Consider the following 21,288-nt stretch of genomic DNA (forward strand, 5'->3'; position numbering starts at 1 on the left):
GATATTTCTTTGATGGTTGTAATGTTCATATTCTGGGTTGTCCTATGCCGTAGCCATTAGCTACTTGCTACTAACTAACAAGAACTGACTTTTTTGTTGTATATACTGTTAATTAATTCAAATTTAAATAGCAACATTTGCCTAGTGGCTACTGAAATGAACAGCTCAACTTTAGACTCTGCATCTACATCATTCACATTCTTTTGTACTGTGATTTATTTTCAATACAGATTTTGAAATTTTGCATAATACATAAAGTAAATTTTGAGCAAAATATGGGAAGATGTTAAAAACTGATATAATGGGTACTGGACTTATAAGTTTGTTGTATTATTTTCTCTACTCTTCTGTAATTTTGTAACTTTTTAAAGAAATAGCTACTGTATGTTCTTCAGTGTTCTAAGGTATTGACATAGTTCATACACCTGCAAAATATAAATCTGTAATTTTGTCCTTCACTTACAGTAACCTATGAGGAACAACGGTTAAAATATGACCAGGAAGAGTATGCACTGTTATTAGGTAGAACACAATTGAATATATAAAAAGAGACATTAAATTGCTTTTGGGGGACCAGAGATTTCTGCTATAGAGCAAGAATCTTTGTTGTTGATAATGAGGTAGTTTTAAGAATTGTTGAGGGAAGCAGAAAGATAAAAAAGGGGGCAAAATAAATTGAGAGGAGGTGACAATCAGAAGTAAGAAGACATCTGGAGTCAAATTTTAGAAAGACAAATGTCTCATAGCAGTTTTAAGTTCAATGCTTCACTGAGCAGCCATTTATAATGACTCATCACGCTTCCTCCTGATACTGCAGTGAAAAATCCACTTTGCCTACAATGCATGAATATGGGGAGGAGAGCTTGGGCAGAGACATACTGAGATCATTAAAATACTGTCCTAAAAGCAAAATAAAAAAGGATAAATTAAAATAAAATAATTAAAAGAAATAAATTCATTGGTGAATTAGTTGGTCAGTCAAATGTTTTAAACAGCAATGCTAGTCGGCAAATTGATCCTTAGTAAATTAAGAGTTTTCAATTTTTTATCAGTTGAAAATGGAAATGTGCAGAATTCCAGTGGCTGATTTTCAACAGAAAGAAAGTACCTGGAAAACAAGATTTTTCCTTAAAACAAATATGATGCCTTTATTTTGAATTCAGCTATCTGTTCTATTCAATATGAATATATTGCTATGTATTCAAAAAGTAGATTAGGATGGTAATTTATATACTAATTTATAACTCGATAGTGAGCTAACAAAAATCAATGGTGGTATAATCCAAAAAGCCCAAGGAAGGGGCACTTACAACCATAGAAAATATGTAATTTACTACAAAACAGAAGAATATTGGACAGAAGTAGTTATATATGTGTGTCAATTTTTTTCCCTCTTTCTTATTCCTGTTTATAAAATACCCTACAATGTGGTATCATTCTGTCTGTGATTTTGAGGGACATATTGTTGTAATGAATGCCATGAAATGAATGCAGTAGACTGTTATGTGTAATCAAAAGTGAAAGAGGTGACTTTCGGCTGAATTATTCAGGGAAGACTAGGTGTAATTGGTAGCTTTTGGGCTGGAAGTTAGAGCTCAGGTAGTGTTTTGGCACATGGAAATCACATAAATGATCTGAGAGTGTAGAAATATAAGGGGAGGACAAAGAATTCCCAAATCTACATTATTATATAATAAATGTATCCATATACAGGTAGAACTAGTCTCTTTTCCTCCTTTACTTCAAGTATCTGAGTTAATAAGTGGGGACACAATACAATATTTTTCTGAAGAAGCCTACTTTATATCTGTGAATGCACCAATTTTGTAGCTGAGTAAAGCATCCTGTATGGGAAATTCTTCTGTGTAACTGCTGCACAACACAAAGGGCTTTATAGTTGCAATTTTCCTGTAAAATGTTGGATGAGGAAATTCGTCATATCCACAAATCTCACTGAATTTTGTTAAATAAGCTTTAATTAGTAATACTTTGTGGCAATGTTTATGAACACTTTAAAATTCAATGGTATAATTACATATGTTGCTCTGTGATTGTCTAGGAAACAAATGGTACAAGGCCAAAACAGTTTTTGTGATAAATGCTTCTCAAATGGCCAGGCTGTTCAGAAAAACTCACACATATTTTCCCTTAAGAATATAATAAAAATTAGCAGAAATATGGAAAATTCTAAGTACTGATATATGGTAAGTTTACTTACAATACTAAAAGCTCATACATGTAATTTATGAATAGTATTCAAAAGAATTATTCTAAGCTATTTAGAAAAAACATTTGTAAAACTTTCAGATATTGACAATAATACATGTAGACCATATAAATATGTATAAATTTTACTGCAAAAAAATGTATGAAAAAAGAATAAGAGGTAAGTAAGAAAAAAATGCCCAATAAACAATAAATATGTCAGTTTGGAAGGTGTTCCTATGTTAATCCACACGCATTTTTTAAAAAAATAGTATAGCACTTCTAATTAACATTCAAGACAGCAGAGTAATTTTCCCTGTTCTTTCCTCAAACACTGGTAAATAAGTGTAAAAGGATTTTTTTTTTCAGGTGAAATCTCACAGGGAGCAAGAAAAAGGGAAAAAATATGACAGAAATCCAATTTTCAAAGCTGAAAGGCAGAAGGATGTATGTTAACTGCAATTAACAAACGCAAAATACGAAAACAAAACTGTTTTCAGAAGAACTGGAAATATGCAAGGCTAAAGAATGGACAATATCAGACATTTAAAAAAGTGATGTCAGTGTGGATCTAAAACAGAAGTAGCTAAAAGTCTTTTGAAAAAATATTTAGATCTAAAGGCTTTGTAGGCCCTCCTTCACCATGACAGAAACGTGGTATACTTTCTTTAAAAAGAAAAAAAAAAGCAAAAAAAAAAAGCAATTCTAAGTCTATCTATATAAGACTGTGAGGTACATGGCCCTTCCCCTCACTGGATGCCATGACAGTGAGAGCCAGTGTTATTCTAGACACAGGAAAATGAAATGTTTTTCTCTGGTTAACCTGAGCAGCCTGAGCACAAAGACAAGAACACTTAAAAGTTCAGAGTCAACCAAATAAATATTTCATTCAGTTGTCCTGTGGTAAAGAGGTAAAGCCTGTTAGCCACCAAGCCAAATCAACAGACACAAAGAAATCCTGAATCATTTTGTGGATACCATGATCAATGGATCACCAAGCATTTGAGGAACATCCGTAAGAGGGAAGACTGAGACTAGCAAACAGAACCTGGAGGAAACTTAGGCAATATCCTTAGGAGAAGAAGGACAATTATCCTTAGAGAGAAAATGTATTACACCCGTGAAAGAAGAAATGAATGGCACACAAAATGAAACAAATTCAAAATATGAAGATCAGAAATTAAAACATACACACACACACACACACACACACATACACATATGAGATAGGAAGAATAAGATTTTTAATCAGTTCATGAAATCCATCATAAACCATAGTTTTAGAAAGGAAGAAGAGTAAAAGTAGAAAGAAAAGTTTACAGTAAATATTTATTAGAAACAAAGGATAAGTGTTTCCAGATGAAAAAGACTTTCTATTTCAAATATTTCATTTAAAAAATATGCACACAAAGGCAAGCCATTGTGAAATTAAAGAATAAAAGGGGCAAAGAAAAGATACTAAAAGCCTTCAGAAAGGAGGAAAAAAGTCCACATGAGAAGAACAGAGGGCTTCCCTGGTGGCGCAGCGGTTGAGAGTCCACCTGCCGATGCAGAGGACACAAGTTTGTGCCCCGGTCCGGGAAGATCCCACATGCCGCGGAGCGGCTGGGCCCATGAGCCATGGCCGCTGAGCCTGCGCGTCCGGAGCCTGTGCTCCGCAACGGGAGAGGCCACAACAGTGAGAGGCCCGCGTACCGCCAAAAAAAAAAAAAAGAACAGAAATTAGAACAACATCCAACTTCTTGTGAACCCAGGAGTCTGAACAAATGTTTTCAAAATTTTTAGTGGCAAATAGTTTTCCTCCTAAATTTGACGTGCAAAAATATCACCTATGAACTATAAATTTAGATAATCAACATAGTCCAGAACAATATGCCTGTGTGGGGGAAGCCACTGAAGAAAGCATTTCACTAAAATGTGGAACCAAATAAAAAAGGAAAATGTAAATTCCATATAAGGAATTTACAGAGGATGAATTCCAAGGGTAATAATGAAAGAGAGGTGTGCAACAGGCCTAGAGCACGTCCCATCCAGCCCCAGCAATGCAAAGGGATCCAGGACATTTATATTTTCACAAATTGGGAGCATGTATCCTGCTGGTGGTAGTTTAGGATTCAGTTAGCAAGAAACACAAAGAGAACAAAACAACAAAAATGAAGCAATTTTCAATAACTACTGTAAAAACAAAAAATACAATCAGGTATACTACAGGCTCAGTTGTAAGTAAAATATCATATAGCCATAATAATGTAAACACTAATACACAATCTAATGAAAATAATGCTATAAATTTATTGGTGGATATATTGTGTGTGTATTTACATATAAGGAAATGTGAATTGGATGTTTCTCCTCTGTAATAGAGAATATTCAATAATACATTAAAATTAACGAATATGATAGGTATGATATGTTTATTATTCTATAATTTACAAGTGACTGTCATTTTTCAATATTCAATAAATTGTTGTTTAGTATTTTTTTTAAATCCTCAGTCATTTTAATAGATTCTTCATTACTCAAAATTATTAAAGATCCATAATGATATTACTATGATGATGAAAATGTTGGTGATAGTGCTGCTATATTTAAAATGGATAACCAACAAGGACCTACTCTACAGCACTGGGAACTCGGCTCAATACTATGTAACAACCTAAATGGAAAAATGTAGAACTGAATCACTTTGCCATACACCTGAACCTATCACAACATTGTTAATCAGTTATACTCCAATATAAAATAAAAAGTTTTAAAAAAAAGAAAATTTGGTGATAGTTTCTAAGATTTCTTGACCACCCCTTAGTAAATTACTTGAAAACTGTGACATAATGAAACATTGTAGTTTTCTTTGCTTGGTTCAAAAACAAGAGAAAGATCTGGTTGTTATAAAGAATAATGATGTTTGCAAGAGATTCTTAAACAAGAGCAAAAAGAGAGAAGGTGAAGAAAGTAGAAATAATAAGGCCTTGATATCAATGATGCATTAGTGAGTGAGATAACATATTTTAATTTCTTTCCATGGTAGAGTATAGGAAACTTATTCTAGTCTGTACATCATTTGAATTCAGGAAATATTATATATTATTTAGGATGTCTGCTTGGGTTTCAACTTATTACTCTTAAACTTATCCCCATTCTCAGAGTTAGGGTTCATGCCTTTACTATAGTCCATGACTTTCCCCCCGTCTACAAATTATTCTCCTGTGTCTAGAATAAGATGGGCTGTCACTGCCAAGGCATCTGGTGAGCAGAAGGGCCATGTGCCTCAGACGTCTATACGTAGACTTAGTTGCTTTTTTTATTCCAAAAAGATAGAAAAGGGACACTTGAACCATTTTAGCCTCCCATCACAACAGGGTTTTACTCTTTTCTAGTACTAATTTTAACTTCCCTAGTTTACCTAGTTAGGATTTCCTGAAATTCATAGCACAGTAGAAAATTCCATTTAAATAATTAAGTAATTCTGGTTCCTTAAGGAGGCATCCATTTTGAACATTACATTTAGAATTTTTAAACTAGGCACAGGATTTATTGTTTAGATAAAATATAGCATTTAGGAAACGTTTTCTGCTAAATTTGGTCTATTCTAGACAACGCATTAATCAAAATAATAATGTATTGATAACAATACATTATTATATGACACCTGTGCTTGAGTAAAGGTGAGAATTTTGTGGTGATAATCAGGAAGTAGTGCATGACTTATCCACAAGTCCAATTTAAAGTTAGAAAAAAATACCAAAATTGTTCAAATTACCAGCTGCCTATAAAGGAAAAAAAAAAAGGGGTAAATAAGGTAAATTAATACATAAAAAACAAATCAGAGGAGCAAGACATCTCAGTAGGGAATGCTAGTAGAGCTTGGTTCTGTGGAGAGAAGTTAGCTGGCAGTTATGATAGTGAAAAAATACCATAGCCAATTTAATCAAATTTAATAAGCTGTGGTTAATAGGCAAATATGGATTTGGGATAGAATTGTGTTGCATAACGGGGAAAAATAAGCCCAGTTATATATATACTATAATGCTACAATATTGGCATTAGTCATGCATAATGTTAAAACAATAATAGTGATAAAATACATAAAACTACTGAACTCAGCTGGCAATACAGATACTAGACTGGCATAATTTAATTGAATTAACAATAGTTATCAGGATAAAACCACTAGATTTTTGTGTTGAGCAACTGATTTAAATCTAAGGGAAGTGAACAGTGAAGCTGAGGCCTGGAGTGTCTCAGTTGGTACAAGGTTCAAACTTCCCCAATAAGAACAAATTGTTAGTAGGTTCTGGTACAAAATCTAAGGAAGGCAGAAGCAGGGGAAATGCAAGTAGAAATGATATATAACTTTTCCTCATTTTTCCTTTTGAATCTTTCTCTTTGTTCCTAATTGCCATATACTCTAAAATACTCCCCAATTAAAATTTCCCCAATATTTTACACTCTTCCTTTTCCTAAATATTCACAGGAAAGAGCAATTCACCTTGCTCTTATGTTCTGCTTCTGCCCTATGAACAACTTTCTTTTCCAGTAAAGCTTCTACCACCATGTTTTTCTAAGTAGTAACTATGATACCTTCCTAATTATTTCTTGCCTTAGATCAAGTGCAACCTCTATGTCTGGGCCACCTTAGAAGAGAGTATGCAATATAGCATGGCACAACAGTGCAGTGTGATGGAAACACTGTCTCAAACCTAAAGTGAACAAAACTACTTTGCATAATGAGATTTACAACATCGTTTGGGAACGAAACTAGCATTTCTATTAAATGAGGAAGTATTTTGATAGAAATTTTTGTGTTTATTTCTTAATTTTAGCCCAGTTTTGAATTTTTGGAAAAATTAAGAATACAGTGGAAGAAGTCCTATATACCCTGAACTCAGTTTCCTCTATTATTAACATCTTACATTTACATCTTACATGGTACATTTTATATAGTTAATAAGCTAATATTGATACATTACTAATTAAAGTCTATATTTGATTCAAATTTCTTTATTTTTTTTAAGTCAATGTGATTTTTCTGTTCCAAGAACCCATCCAGGATAATATCGTTTAGTTGTCGTGTCTCCTTAGGGTCCTCTGAACTGTGACAGCTTCTCAGATTTACCTTGTCTTTGATGACCTTGACAGTATTGAGGAGTACTGGTGAGGTATTCTATAGAATGCCCCTTATTCTTCAAAATATTTTCCAATATTTTTCTCATGATTAGACTGGAGTTATGTGTTTCAAGGAGGAAGACCAGAGGTGTAAAGTGCCATTTTCATCACATCCTATCAGAGGTAAATACTATCAGCATGACTTGTTACAGGTGATGTATTGATAAGATTTAGATGGGAGTAAAACCTCTCCTGGAAACCTAGTTATTTGCCTTTCTTGGTTGACTATCAATGAAGTCGGGTAAAATTATTTTTAACCCAATAACAAGATATACTTTTGTTTCCAGAAAAACAAGAATTTTCTAAATATTCTTTGGTCCTATAAACGTTTCTACAAAAATATATATCTTTGAAATGGTCTGTTTCGAATTCTGTGATTAAGATAAGCTTGAAATAATAGTAGGAACACAAGTAGTTAGAGCCTCAGGGCTCATCTTCTGTATGAGGGTATATGCCAAGCCCTTAGAAAAACTGGACTTCCCTTTTTAAAACCCTTTGCCTCTCCTGGTGTTGAGGAAAGGAAAAAGAAAATTAGAATGTAACTAAAATGCAGTCAGTAGAATATACAAGCAGGTAAAGCTGGACTCTCAGTGAAATGTGAGCTACAAATAGACTTATTCAACCACTGAAGACAGCGAAAACATTTGCTACCCTGCCATCTGGCAGTGGCTGGAGACAAAAATTTCCTTAAAAAATTTGAAGCCACAATTTCCACTAACATGAATTTGCAACCCAAATTCATAATCACTAGGTAGTCTGTAAAATATCAAAGAAAAAAATATAGTTTAAGGTGATCCTGGAGGAAGGCTTCTGGATATTTGAAGAAAATGGTGGCTGTCTCGTCTCATTCTACCTTTTCTGTAGTTCCACCAAAACATTACAAACTATTAATAGGACAAGCACAGGTACACAAAATGATGCTTTCATTATAATCTGTAGACAATAATGTCCCAAATTCAAAATAACTCCAAGCAAACCAATGATTCCTAGGAAGTACCACCTTTGTTCCTGCCCTAATGCAGGGGTTTGTGATGAGCAAGTGTGTGGAGGAAAAGGTCATGAGAAACAGAAAAGGGGGAGGTAATACATTTGATCTAAAACCACTACCAGGAAGAGTAAACCTGACCTAAGTCTGGAAGTACTAGAAGTGTATGCCACAAGTCAGGGCTAATCAACCCGAATGGATTGACACTTGGAACCAGATGACTCTTTCTTGGGGGGAAGTGGGGGCTGGCTGTGCATTGTAGAATGTTTGGTAGCATCCCTGGCCTCTACCAAGTAGAACACATTAGTAGCAAAATTCTGCCCCCTCCCCCCCTGCCCCCAGGGGTTTTTACAACCAAAAAATGTTTCTAGACCTTGTACAATGCCCCTTTTGAGACAAAACTGTCCCTCCCTTCCCAATTGAGAAACACTGATATAAATGGAATGAAATTATAATCTATTAATATGAAGTGTCAATCTTTAAAAAGCATAGTTTCTGTGACAGAATAAAGAAGAAAATAGATGAAGTGGTACTTTTTGACATTTGGTTGGTTGAGAAGGAAATAATTAAAAGGGGTAAACATAAGGTCTCTCATGACAATAAAGAGCCATAATTCAGAGAACACAGTCTCTTTTATTATCTTTAAAGAAAATCATTCACTAAAAAATCTGGATTTTGCTACCCTGTGAGAAGTAAATTTCATTAAACTGGGTATCCTGTATACCACCCAAAATTGACCAAAATGAAATAAATCCATGAACAATCTTTTTAAATGCAACATAATATACCTGAAGGAATGAAACTTTCTCCCTGAATAAAATCACCATAAAACAAAAGACTGCACTCAAATTGAATAATCTTATTCAGTTCCTTTAGATACAATACTATATAATTATATATAAATATATACTCAGGATAGGGAAAATCACCTTGAGTCAGAAAAAAAAGGGAACAAAATCAAATAAGGAAGAAATGAAAAAAAAGTTGATTAAACTCAAGAAAGAAGTGAAAGGAAAAGAGACTGTGATCTTCCTTTTTCAGACTCTGTATTACCTCTCAAGGCACTCAGGAAAAAAAATACGAAACTCTCACTAATAAAGACTAAATTAAATTGCAAGACAGAATAGACTAATGGAAATTTAATAAAGGGCATTGAAGAAAAGCAAGAAGACAACTAAGAGAATAAAATGAGATAAAGAAGGAAGTAAACATTTCTGTATTGAATCCTACTGCACACATGGACCATACAATTCCCTTTTCAGAAAGACATCCCAATGCGTCATCCATTTAGTTCAGGGTTTTACAACCTTGGCCATACTAACATTTTGGACCAGACAATTCTTTGCTGGGGGAAGTGTGGTAACCCTGTGCAGTGCAGGGTGTTTAGCAACACTCCTGGCCTCTAACCATTAGATGCCAGTAGCACACCCTCCCCAGGTGACAACCAAAATATCTCCAGATGTTGGAAAACGTCCTGAGATTGGGGGGAGGGGTAATTATTCTTAGCTGATAACTATGGATTTAGCACATGCAGGATGAAATAACTTGCCTTACTAGATGTCAAAGATTAGAAAATTAAACAATGCTGTATAGTCAACAGAACTATGAATGATATTAGAAGAACAGAAAAAGAACTAAACATATGGAACATTGTTTTATGACAAATTGGCATTGCAGAATGGGGGGAAATGTTTCTTAACGAATGGATTAATGTCAACTGCTTATACCTATTTGATAAAACAGGGAATTGTATGCCATCCTTTTCCCTATCCATAAAATTTTAATCCCAAATAACTAAATCATTAATATGAAAGAATAAATTACAATAAAATTGTAAAAGGCAAAATAGAATAATATCATGAATCAAGATAGGGAAATACTTCTAAGATATAAAATATCGACTACAAATGGTAAGATTGACAACATTTGATCACAGCTAAATAACTAACCCTTGTTCATATAAAGATACAATAATGGAAATTAAGGATCAGGCCACTAAAATGTGAGATAACATTATATAGATAGATTAGACAGGTTAGATAAATGGATGATAGATTGATTGATAGACAATAGATAAAGACATAGATATCCTGACAGATAATAAAAAACAACAAATCAGAACATAGAAAGTCCTTCTTTGGAGCAATAAGAAATACTGACTATGCAAAAGCAAAACAAGAGAAACACTAAAATAGCTAAAAAGAACAAAAGAATGGCTGATAAATATTTGAGGAGATAAAAAACCTAATCAATAGTCTGGGAAATGCAAACAAAACCAGAAAATATCAAGTATTGGTAGGGTGTGGAAATAGGATCACATATATTTTTATTGGAATTTAATTGGAATAATCACTTCTGGAAATAATTTGGGATTTTTCAGAAACATTGAGGTAAAGCTCTACCTGAAACCTAAAATGTTTAGCTGAAACCTAAAGTGTTTCAGCTAAACACTGAGGAATGCTGAAGGACCGATTTTTTTTTTTTGACCAATCTCAGTTAAACATTGTTCCACACTGTTGTTCCTAACCCCTCTTGGTAATCCTAGAAACTAATACCTGATAAAACCTTAATTCCTGCCTTGAAAGCCCATCATCCTATCACATGACAAATACAACCTGAATTACCCATAATTCCCGAGATTTTGAAGAGTGAGCAAGCCATAAAATCAACCTGATTATGACCTTAGCTTGTCTAACCTACAAATTCTTCAGAACACATGCTGTCTGACACAGCAGTATTCTAAAGCTGTTTTTACCTTGCAGTGTTCTTAATAAAGGGGTGAGCTAACCACTCTGGCTTGGGTTTTCTTCTTCAATATTTATGATCCAGAAATGTTACTTTTTATGCACTCAAAAAACGCTCTTATGTTCAAAAGAAAAAAAAATCATTGTAAAATAATATTTATTGTGGTTTTGTTTCTCATGGCCCAACTGAAGGAAATATGTGTTATTCAAGAGTAAAATAGATAAATTGTGTTATGTTCATAAAATGGAATACTACCCAGAAGTTAAAAAAAAAAAAAAAAGGCAAACATGAATAGTTCTTTTTAGGTATGCTAAATTGGGATAAAACACTGAGTGAAAAATCAATCACAGAAAAATACCTATGCTATATATAGTTAAAAAAAATACCAAACTAAACAATATATGACCACGGAAACCAGCATACATGGGGAAAAATAAAGAAAAGCAATGAGATTAGAAACATAAAATTTGAATAATGTTTTCTACTGTGGGGCTGGGAAAGGGATGGGGTCAGGAAGGGAGATGTAAGTGATATTTCAAAGATAACAATTACATTCTATTTCTTAAGATAGCGCCTTTGCATTTTGTTCTCTACATCCCATATCATTCATAAATATTTGTAAATCTACTCTATATTTAAGAAACATTTGCAACCAAACTAACAAATTAAGAAGAAGAAAGTTATGTAAAGAGAGTTTAAAAAGAAGGAAAAAAAGAGAGGAAGAAGAACAGTACTTCAAATAATTTTGTGGATTTAAAAAAAAAAAGTGATAACCTCTGGGAAAATCTTTTAAAGCACAGTCATCACTTTATGTCTTTTTGCAACATCAGCATTTGCTTCCTAAGCTTCATCTTATTCTTCAAAGGGCAATTCATGGTCAAGACCTATTAAAAGTGTCCATGAAACTCTATGTCCTAGAACTCCCTTACTGTTAAAAAAAAAAAAAAAAGTCTTACAAAGCTGTCATATTTGATGCCTTTTTCATGTTTTCTAATATATGATGGACTTCATGTTTAACTAGTTTCCAGACTCAGGAGTGTTAAAGAGATTCCATTATATAAAGAATTCTGTTTATATGCAATACTGATTAGAGATAATTCAACTGACAGAGATTTATTTATAACAATTTAAAATGAAAAATAATTTTGTCTTTAGACATTTAAGGCTTTTCAGTTTTAATACGACCTACAGTAATCCAGTTGGATAGCTTCTCACTCAGAATGGAGTAAAATCTCCTGAGTAAATGTATTATCCTAAGGCAGTACCACTACTATTAAATGCTGCATTTTGCCATTACCAAAATGGATTAGAAGCATGAAATCTTTCTTTATTATAAGCAATAAAAGCAATTTGCCTGAACCTATTACAATATGTCTAATTTATTAACCATACCTTGAAGTACAATATGCTTAATAATTTACACTTTTGAACTACTTCTATATGTCTTTTACTTTTTAAAGAGAAACATAACTGCGAGCATATGGACAAGTCATTATTCTAATTAGAAAAACACTGAAGGCTTAGAGTTCATTCAACAAATCAATATTTAATTAGCAATGTGCCAAACTGCAGATACCAGTTACTATAGTATATGTTACTAAAATGAGATGTTCGTTTATCATTGATGTAGCCGTGAAGACTAGGTCACAGAGATCCAAATAAAAATGGGATTAAGTACCCACATGGCACTGGCAGACAGCCAAAACACCTCTTCTATGTGACCTCAATAATGGAAACACGTCATCAGATTTGTAAACAAAGCATTTCATCTTTTGTCATTTTTATAGTTGGCTTGTATATGTGACTGAAAGGAGCTTAACAGTGGTAAAATCACAGAGCAGAGTTTCACTGACTTCTATTAATTCAGATATTTATTTTTTTAATAGTCTAAGCTTTTAATAAAAAAAAGGCATTCATAAGAAATTTTAGTTTTTGTGTTCTTTATGTGCTTTAATGCATTTACATGATTACTACAGATAACGAAAGCTATTACTTCTCTTAACCTTGAAAAATGAATTAACATTAATATCAGGTGAATTTCCCAGCATGGTGCAAGTCAGATATAAAAAGTAAACAATAAAAAGAAAAGAAAAATAAAGAAATGCTCATAATTTGTGAAGTACATAGAAGGAATACTGATTACATCAATATTCTGGTAGTCTCATTTTATATTAAACATACTTCTTTAGAAATAGTGTAAGCTAATATGTGCATCCAAAATGTATATATATTTATTGTAGTTAAATATAACAATTAATAATCAATGAATACATTTACTGAATACTAGTACTGTGCTGATTTATATATGAGGTACTGAATTTACATATAAACTATTCTCTAACTTCTGATATAAACTATTCTCTAACTTCTGATATGTTAATATGATAGAATGCTATACAGAAGTTTGTTTTTAAAAAAGTAAAAGTTAATGTACTAAATAGGAATAAAATGTTGAGATATGTAATTGAAATACAGAAATCAGAGTTTGAGCTAAGTATTTTTTTATTTGAAATATAAAAGTATCCAAGTAACTGATAATACAAATATTAATCTGAATGAGGTGACTTAAAGTGCCTTAATGTTTGAGAGACAAGATACAAATAAGATGAACACATGCATAATATTTCATATAGGAGGTCATATTCAATCTAGCAGTAAAGGAAAGTTTGATTTAGATCTGCAAAGGGCATTCTGTGACATGGGAGAACACAAATTAAGATATTTAGTGTGAGAAGTGATTATGAACTTAGGGAATATTAATTGTATGATGTGCCAAAATTAAAACACAGAAAATAATTAAATAATTAAATAGAAAACTTGTGCTGTGGAAAGAGAGAATTTGATGTTGATAGAAGAGAAATCAATATTTTTATCAGAAAAGCTCAAACCAGTATGGTCTTTAAAGGTGTTGTTGAAAATTAAAAATAAGCCTTATACTAGCTATATACCAACATTCAATAAGACTGTGCTTATTGATCTCCTTTTTAAATTAATGTAGCCATGTATTCCTCAATGCACTTAAAAGTACCTTAAATGAATATTTTCATAAGCATTGTTTAGTTTAAGAAAAGAGCATCAAAGTCCACAGAGTCAATAAACAAAGACAGGAAAGCCAAAAGATAAGAAAAATCTATTTGTATAGCAGTTAAGAGTGTGATCTTTAAGGCAAGATTTGAATCTTTGTCACCACTTCCTGGTTGTGTGACCTTGACTAACTTATCCATTATGTTTCCAAATTTATCAAATGCATGTAATAATAGCATTTATTTCAAAATGTTTTTGAATTATAGTCATTAACATACTTATGGTATCTATAACAATATCTGTTAAAGAATGAATTCTCAATAAATATTGACATATTGTTTCATGTTCTTCATTTTCACAAGGTTTGGCTAAACTAAGCCAGAAAGGTTGACATATTTCAACATTATACAGAAGGTTTTATCATAAAATAGCTGCCATTATCTTTTGCAATTACTAAGGGTTTTCAAGCAATAGGTTTTTAAGATTTTTAAATGGAAAATTGAGATGCCTATCTATCTATCTCTGTCTCTATCTCTATCTCCATATTTTGTCCTAGGTAACCAGGTTAAAAATTTCAAGGGAATTGAGGAATTTGAAACAGCTACTGTGGAGAATATTGTAAAGAGCTAATTAGGGAACAACTGCAGTGTCAGAAAGCATTAAGAACCCCTTTCATGATGTACTAAGAATGTATAATGACTACAACCTGTGCTGGTGCATTACTGCATTATTTTCTTCAGCACTCATCAACGTGTGTGTGTGTGTGTGTGTGTGTGTGTGTGTGTATGTGTGTGTGTGTATGTGTGTCTATGTGTGTGTTTTTAAAGGAAGAAAACTGCATTGATCCAAGTTTGGGATATTACCTGCTGCTGGGCTAGAAGAAAATGTGTAAGTGCATATTGAAAGTGAATCTAGATAGGGAAGAACTGTGTAAATGGAGTCAGCAGAGAGCCATAAAGTACCTTATAGGTTTAAAAAAAAAAATGTGGATTTAATTAAGTGAAGGAAAAGAAATTATCATTGCATAAAAATAAACATTTCTTATGTTAACACACTGAGATTTCCAGGTTAACATCCTATAGGAGCTACCATTACACAAAGTAATTTGTAATGTTCCTCATTTGCATAAAATTGTATATATAGTTGTTAAACTAGAGAAACTTGATCAGCAGTGAGAACAAAAAACTCAATAAATGGAACTTATTATTTTGAGTAAAATTTTTTTTTAAAAAATCTGTAAGTATCATTGTATTATAGACCACATAATGAGAAATGTGTTGAAATACAACCATACTTAAAGATACCTACTTTTGATAGCTTGTTGGCTGATTTGGAGTCACAACTCTAAATGTCCCCGGTTGGACTGTAAACCTGAATGATATCCATAACTAATTTTTAGACATAAAATTATAGGTTTACATATCACTGGAGTGGACCCATGCAATTATTAACCCAAGTAGAACGTATTATTTTATACAGACTAATGTCACAATTTCACCACTGACTTTGGAAATTTTCCATAATATTTACTTACTCTAGAAGACAAATGATCAAATTGTATATATAAGCATCTAAGTACAAAGAAAAGGGAACTTTGAAAATTTGTATAATATTGAAGAATAAAACTACAATAATTTCTGTAAAAAACATTTGATATAGAGTAAATCACTGTGAACTAGACTTTTATTTTTAACAGTATTCCATATATCTTTTATAGCGTGTCTGTAAGTTTTTAAGGGACTTAACTGTAGGGATTCCAACAGCCAATGTCTTTTGAGGACTAAGCTTATGGAATATAGTCCATTGTTCTGTGGTCCTGATAAGTCACTCAACAGTTATCTGACACAAAGATACCACATCCAAAAAACAAAACAGGGCTATAAATCTCTTCCTCTGCAGGATGTTTGAGAAAAATATATAAGATAATTTATTAAGATTTCTTCCTACAGTTTCTGGTACAGATTAAAAATATGACAGCTATAATTATTTTCTACCACATGTTAATTTTATATACTGCTATAATTTTTATTAAAAAGTACAATTTAATACGAATTATAAACATATCACATTCTAAGTACAAAAATATGGAAAAAGTTTGACTATAAGAGATGGCAGTTTCCCTCAGTCATTTGCCATTGTCACTGTAGTGAAAAACAGAACGAGTATTTTCTATCAGAAGAGTTGTATTCTTGATTTTTTTCAGGGCTGCAACATCTAGACATTTTGCACAAGAAAGGCTGATACTATTTTTATGGAGGAAAAAACCTTATACTTCATAAACCATGTTCTGAAGTAGAGAGCTATGTTCTTTTTCTCCTCGAAACAATACACTTTGCCTACTGTTAAAAGTGCTTTTGGGGCTTCCCTGGTGGCGCAGTGGTTGAGGGTCTGCCTGCCGATGCAGGGGACACGGGTTCGTGCCCCGGTCCAGGAGGAACCCACATGCAACGGAGCGGCTTGGCCCGTGAGCCATGGCTGCTGAGCCTGCGCGTCCGGAGCCTGTGCTCCGCAACGGGAGCGGCCACAACAGTGAGAGGCCCGCGTAGCAAAAAAAAAAAAAAAATGCTTTTGAAAACCAGATTTGCACAACACACCTGAGAATTTTTAAAATATATTCTACAGGGTAATAAAATATGTGACTTCTGTTTATTGTTGAGTTCCTTAAACACAGACATATTTCGGCAAGTAGAGGATTGTAGTTTGAAACTGAGCCATCAATTGATTAATAATTTTGGTACCACAAAAGATTATGTGCAGATAATAATGTAAGACATTGTATTTAAAATATTTTATTTAAACAAATGTAAGGAGCATCTATAGAATATATGCATGTCCCACTAATTCACTTAGTTTTTAAAAGAGATGTTCTTAGAAACTTGCTTTTTTCACTAAGGAATTCTCTTATATGGCTCTTTTTTACAGGAATCCTTGAAATTAACGTACTTCAATCCCTCAATTTACGTAATTGAAGAGGAATTTTGACACATCAAATGCATTTTAAAATGAATCTCTGCCACACAGAACAGCTTCCGTGCTAAGAATTTACTGTCAGCTATAGTAAAAGATATTATTTTTGAAATTTTATGATCAGAGATTTCTGGTTCAAAATGACAGCTGGTTTGCAGGCCCCAAGGGAGCCTTCCACAACTATTCATTAAATACTGATGGAGATACAGTGAAATATTTTTAAAACCCTTAGCAGCCTTCTATAGTAATTCTGACAGATAACCTAATATTGGTGTCTTGTATGAATTGACACTAATATGAGATAGTTAGAGTTAGATGGAGGAAAAGCAGAAAGACATAGAGCCAGGCTTTAACGCATAGATTAAATCCCTAATCTTCTAAAAGCCTATTTTAGAAGCGTTAAGCTGTTCCATAATTCTACCACCACTGATCAACTAACTGAGACACAGACTCTCTGACAAGAGGAGACCCTCTCTGAAACACTGGTTTGGAGCTGTTCCCTGAGACGGAGATTTCAAATCACTGCTAATAACTGGAAGAACACAGGAAAAAACAGGTGACGGCAAAGTGCATTGTGAGGAGAGTGGTACCTCGTACAGGTAAATTGCTGTTAAGTAAGGGCAAAGAAAACATTACCTGGTCGCAGTGCTGGCTGACGAGTGCAGTCCTCAGTGTACAACATTGGCTCAGTTCTTTGGCTTGATACCAGAAAACCTGGAAACAATGTTGGGAAAAACACTTAATCAAAGTAGAGCAGGGCCAGAAGATGAAGAATTGCCAGAAATAGGGAATTGGACTAGGAACTGCACACCAACCTTCCCTTCTGTTACAGATTTGAAAATAGAATCTGGAAATGGTGCCAGTTAACAGGAAGTGAAATTCAAGGTCAATTCCTTCATCTTACCTATTAAGACAAGAGCTGTATAGACCTTCCCATATAGCGGATGAATGTGAAGAAAAGCAACAACATGGATATTATGAAAAAAATACTGTGAAGCAAGGGAAACTGAGAAATGGCATAATAACAAATAAACTTACTGCTGGTTCTAGATAAAAATACTGAAAATGTACACAGATGTGACTAGAATCAAAAAGGTAAATGCATGCCTCATAATTTATTAATCTCTGTGTATAAAAGGATATTCAATAGAATATTTAAAGAGATAACAAGAAATTTAAAGAATCAGAAATGCAAATTTCAACAAATATGAGTGATGAACTCACTGATAATCACATTAATAAAAACTATAATAGTAACAAGAAACTATTTTTCCTATTATTTTGAGAAAAAATGTTTTTAAAAGGTAATATCCACTGTTGATGAAACATGGAAAATTAGATAATTTCATGCATTGTAGTGTGACAGCTAAATTCTACAATCATCTTTATTTGGCTGCATGCAAATTTCAAATGTACAAACACTTAAACATGAAACCTTAGTTCTCAAAACCTTTCCAATATTAATACCTGCTAGAAATGTGTAATCAGAACTGGCCAACAGAACTTTCAGTTGGTGGAAATGTTCTATGTCTTGTCTGTCTGATATCATGGCCTCTAGCAAGATGTGAGCTAGAGCACTTGAAACTTAGCTACTGTGCTGAGAACCTGAACTCTTAGTTTTATTTTATAAGAAACATATTTCAATTTAAAAGGCTACATATGCCAGTGGCTACCATATTTGACAGGGCAGATATAAAATACTGTATGAAGCTTGAGAATATTTATTGAAACATTTTTGCAATGACAAAATAACTGAAACAACCTAAACATTCACAAATATGACATGTTAGTACATATACAAGCAAATTAATGAGGTTGATCTTTATAGATCCACATTAAATAGGAGTCCCAGGGACTTCTCTGGTGGCGCAGTGGTTAAGAATCCACCTGCCAATGCAGGGGACACAGGATAGATCCCTGGTCCGAGAAGATCCCACATGCCACAGAGCAACTTAGCCCATGCGCCACAGCTACTGAAGCCCACGCCTAGAGCCCATGCTCTGCAACAAGAGAAGCCACTACAATGAGAACCCTGCACACTGCAACGAACAGTAGCCGCTGCTCTTTGCAACTGGAGAAAGCCTGTGCACAGCAATGAAGACCCAACACAGCCCAAAATAAAACAAACAAATAAATTTATTAAAAAAAAATAGGAGTCTCAAATATAATAAAATTTAAAAAAAATAGTAACATAAAAACACAGTAAGTGGGCTGCCCTGCTAGCGCAGAGGTTAAGAAACCACCTGCCAATGCAGAGGACACAGGTTCAAGCCCTGGTCCAGGAAAATCCCACATGCTGTGGAGCAACTAAGCCCGTGCGCCACAGCTGCTGAGCTTGTGCTCTAGAGCCTGCGAGCCACAACTACTGAAGCCTGTGCGTCTAGAGCCTGTGCTGCACAACAAGAGAAGCCATCTCAATGAGAAACCCATGCACTGCAACAAAGAGTCGCCCCTGCTCTCTACAGCTAGAGAAAGCCCGAACGCAGCAAGAAAGACCCAATGCAGCCCAAAATAAATAAATTAATTAATTTTAAAAAAACCAACAGTAAGCACTACAAAATATCAGCTATTATTATATCAGAAATTGTACAAATTTAGGTATCTAATTTATTTATACATATATGTATATATATGCAAAATAAGCACCAAATAATATTCTTAATTTCTGGATATGTGATTTAAGGAAGAAAAAGTGCTATTCAATTTTTTATTTATTCAATTATGTCTCAACTGATTTTTTACTTTTAATTAATTGAATTTTATATAGTTTCTAACACATAGCAATTATGTTCTTATAAACTATTGGATTTATGAGTAAGGCCCAAAATTAAATAATTTAAATATTTAATTTTATTTAACAAGACAGAAGATGAAGAATACAACAAGATGAAAGAAAGCAGATCAAATTAATACAGATGAAAGTGGAAATTAATGGCAAAAAAATGAAGCTATCAAAAAATACAAAACAATGGGTGGATCTTTTAAATCAACTACAAAACAGGTAAACGACATCAAGGAAAAGAGAGAAATGAAAAGTAAACAATAATATAAATGAATTAGAGAAAAATTACAGTATGGAGAACTTTGAATGAAACTGAATACAGAAAATATTAATGAAATGATTACAACACTAACTGAAATCTCAAAATTGTCAGGCAGTATACAAAGGTGTAAACAACATGCTGAGGAACGGAATTGGAATTATGACTGAAATCTCCCCAAATCAAAAAACTCTGGGGTTTCTGCTTACTCTTTTGAACTAGGACCAGAGTAGTCACAGACTGCATTTCCTGACAAAAGGGAAAAAAATAAATGTATCGAACTGGATGCCTTTATACTGGCCTAGAGAATTTCTTTATAATTTTAACTGGTTTGGTTAGAGGGAATTCAGTTCTCAAATATAAAATTACCCCTGGCTACCTCTAAGGGTACAGAAGCACAGAAAGTGATAGTAATATGTAAAAACCTGATAAATATCTATAGAGATCTAGGACAACCAAGTTCTTTGAAAAGCCAATTATGAAGCAGTTAATGAACCAATCAGCCAGACAAATTTTTCCTCTTTTAGCTAATCGGGAAAAAAAGTGGTCTATATTGCAAGGATTGTTAAAGCGTTCTCTTAATTTAAATGATAGGTCGTGCTATTAATTTTAAAGATTTTTTTTCTGACAGGATAAATTTATGCATGGCACAGAGTAAAGAGCAGACTGTAGGTTTAACCTGCTGACCCAAGGAAATAGTCACCCAAGTCCAGGAAGCACAGAGAGTCCCAAGCAGGATAAAACCCAAGGAGAAACACACAAGACACAAAGCAATCAAATTGACAAAAATTAAAGACGAAGAAAAATTATTGAAAGCAAAAGGGGAAAAACAACAAGTAACTTACAAGGGAACTGCCACAGGGTTAACAGCTGATTTCTCAGCAGAAACTCTACAAGCCAGAAGGGAGTGGCACGATATTTTAAAGTGATGGAAGAACCTACAACAAAGATACTCTGCCTGGCAAGGATCTCATTCAGATTTGACAGAGAAATCAAAAGCTCTACAGACAAGCAAAAGCTAAGAGAATTCACCACCACCAAACCAGCTCTACAACAAATGCTAAAGGAACTTCTCTAAGTGGGAAACACAAGAAGAAAAAGACTACAATAACAAACCCAAAATAATCAAGAAAATGGTCATAGGAGCATACATAT

The 21,288-nt window shown here is 33.5% G+C and overlaps 1 long non-coding RNA gene across 1 annotated transcript in view; it reads right to left on the reverse strand.

Annotated features, from left to right (window-relative positions):
* LOC141278988 (uncharacterized) overlaps positions 1-21,288 on the reverse strand; it is a 262,105-nt gene that overhangs the window by 140,445 nt on the left and 100,372 nt on the right. The window contains exon 3 of the long non-coding RNA XR_012332585.1: positions 17,729-17,806. This is a non-coding gene — a long non-coding RNA (uncharacterized lncRNA). The remainder of the gene's footprint in view (positions 1-17,728; positions 17,807-21,288) is intronic.

Source organism: Tursiops truncatus, chromosome 1, assembly GCF_011762595.2.
Source record: "Tursiops truncatus isolate mTurTru1 chromosome 1, mTurTru1.mat.Y, whole genome shotgun sequence".
Lineage (NCBI taxonomy): Eukaryota > Metazoa > Chordata > Mammalia > Artiodactyla > Delphinidae > Tursiops > Tursiops truncatus.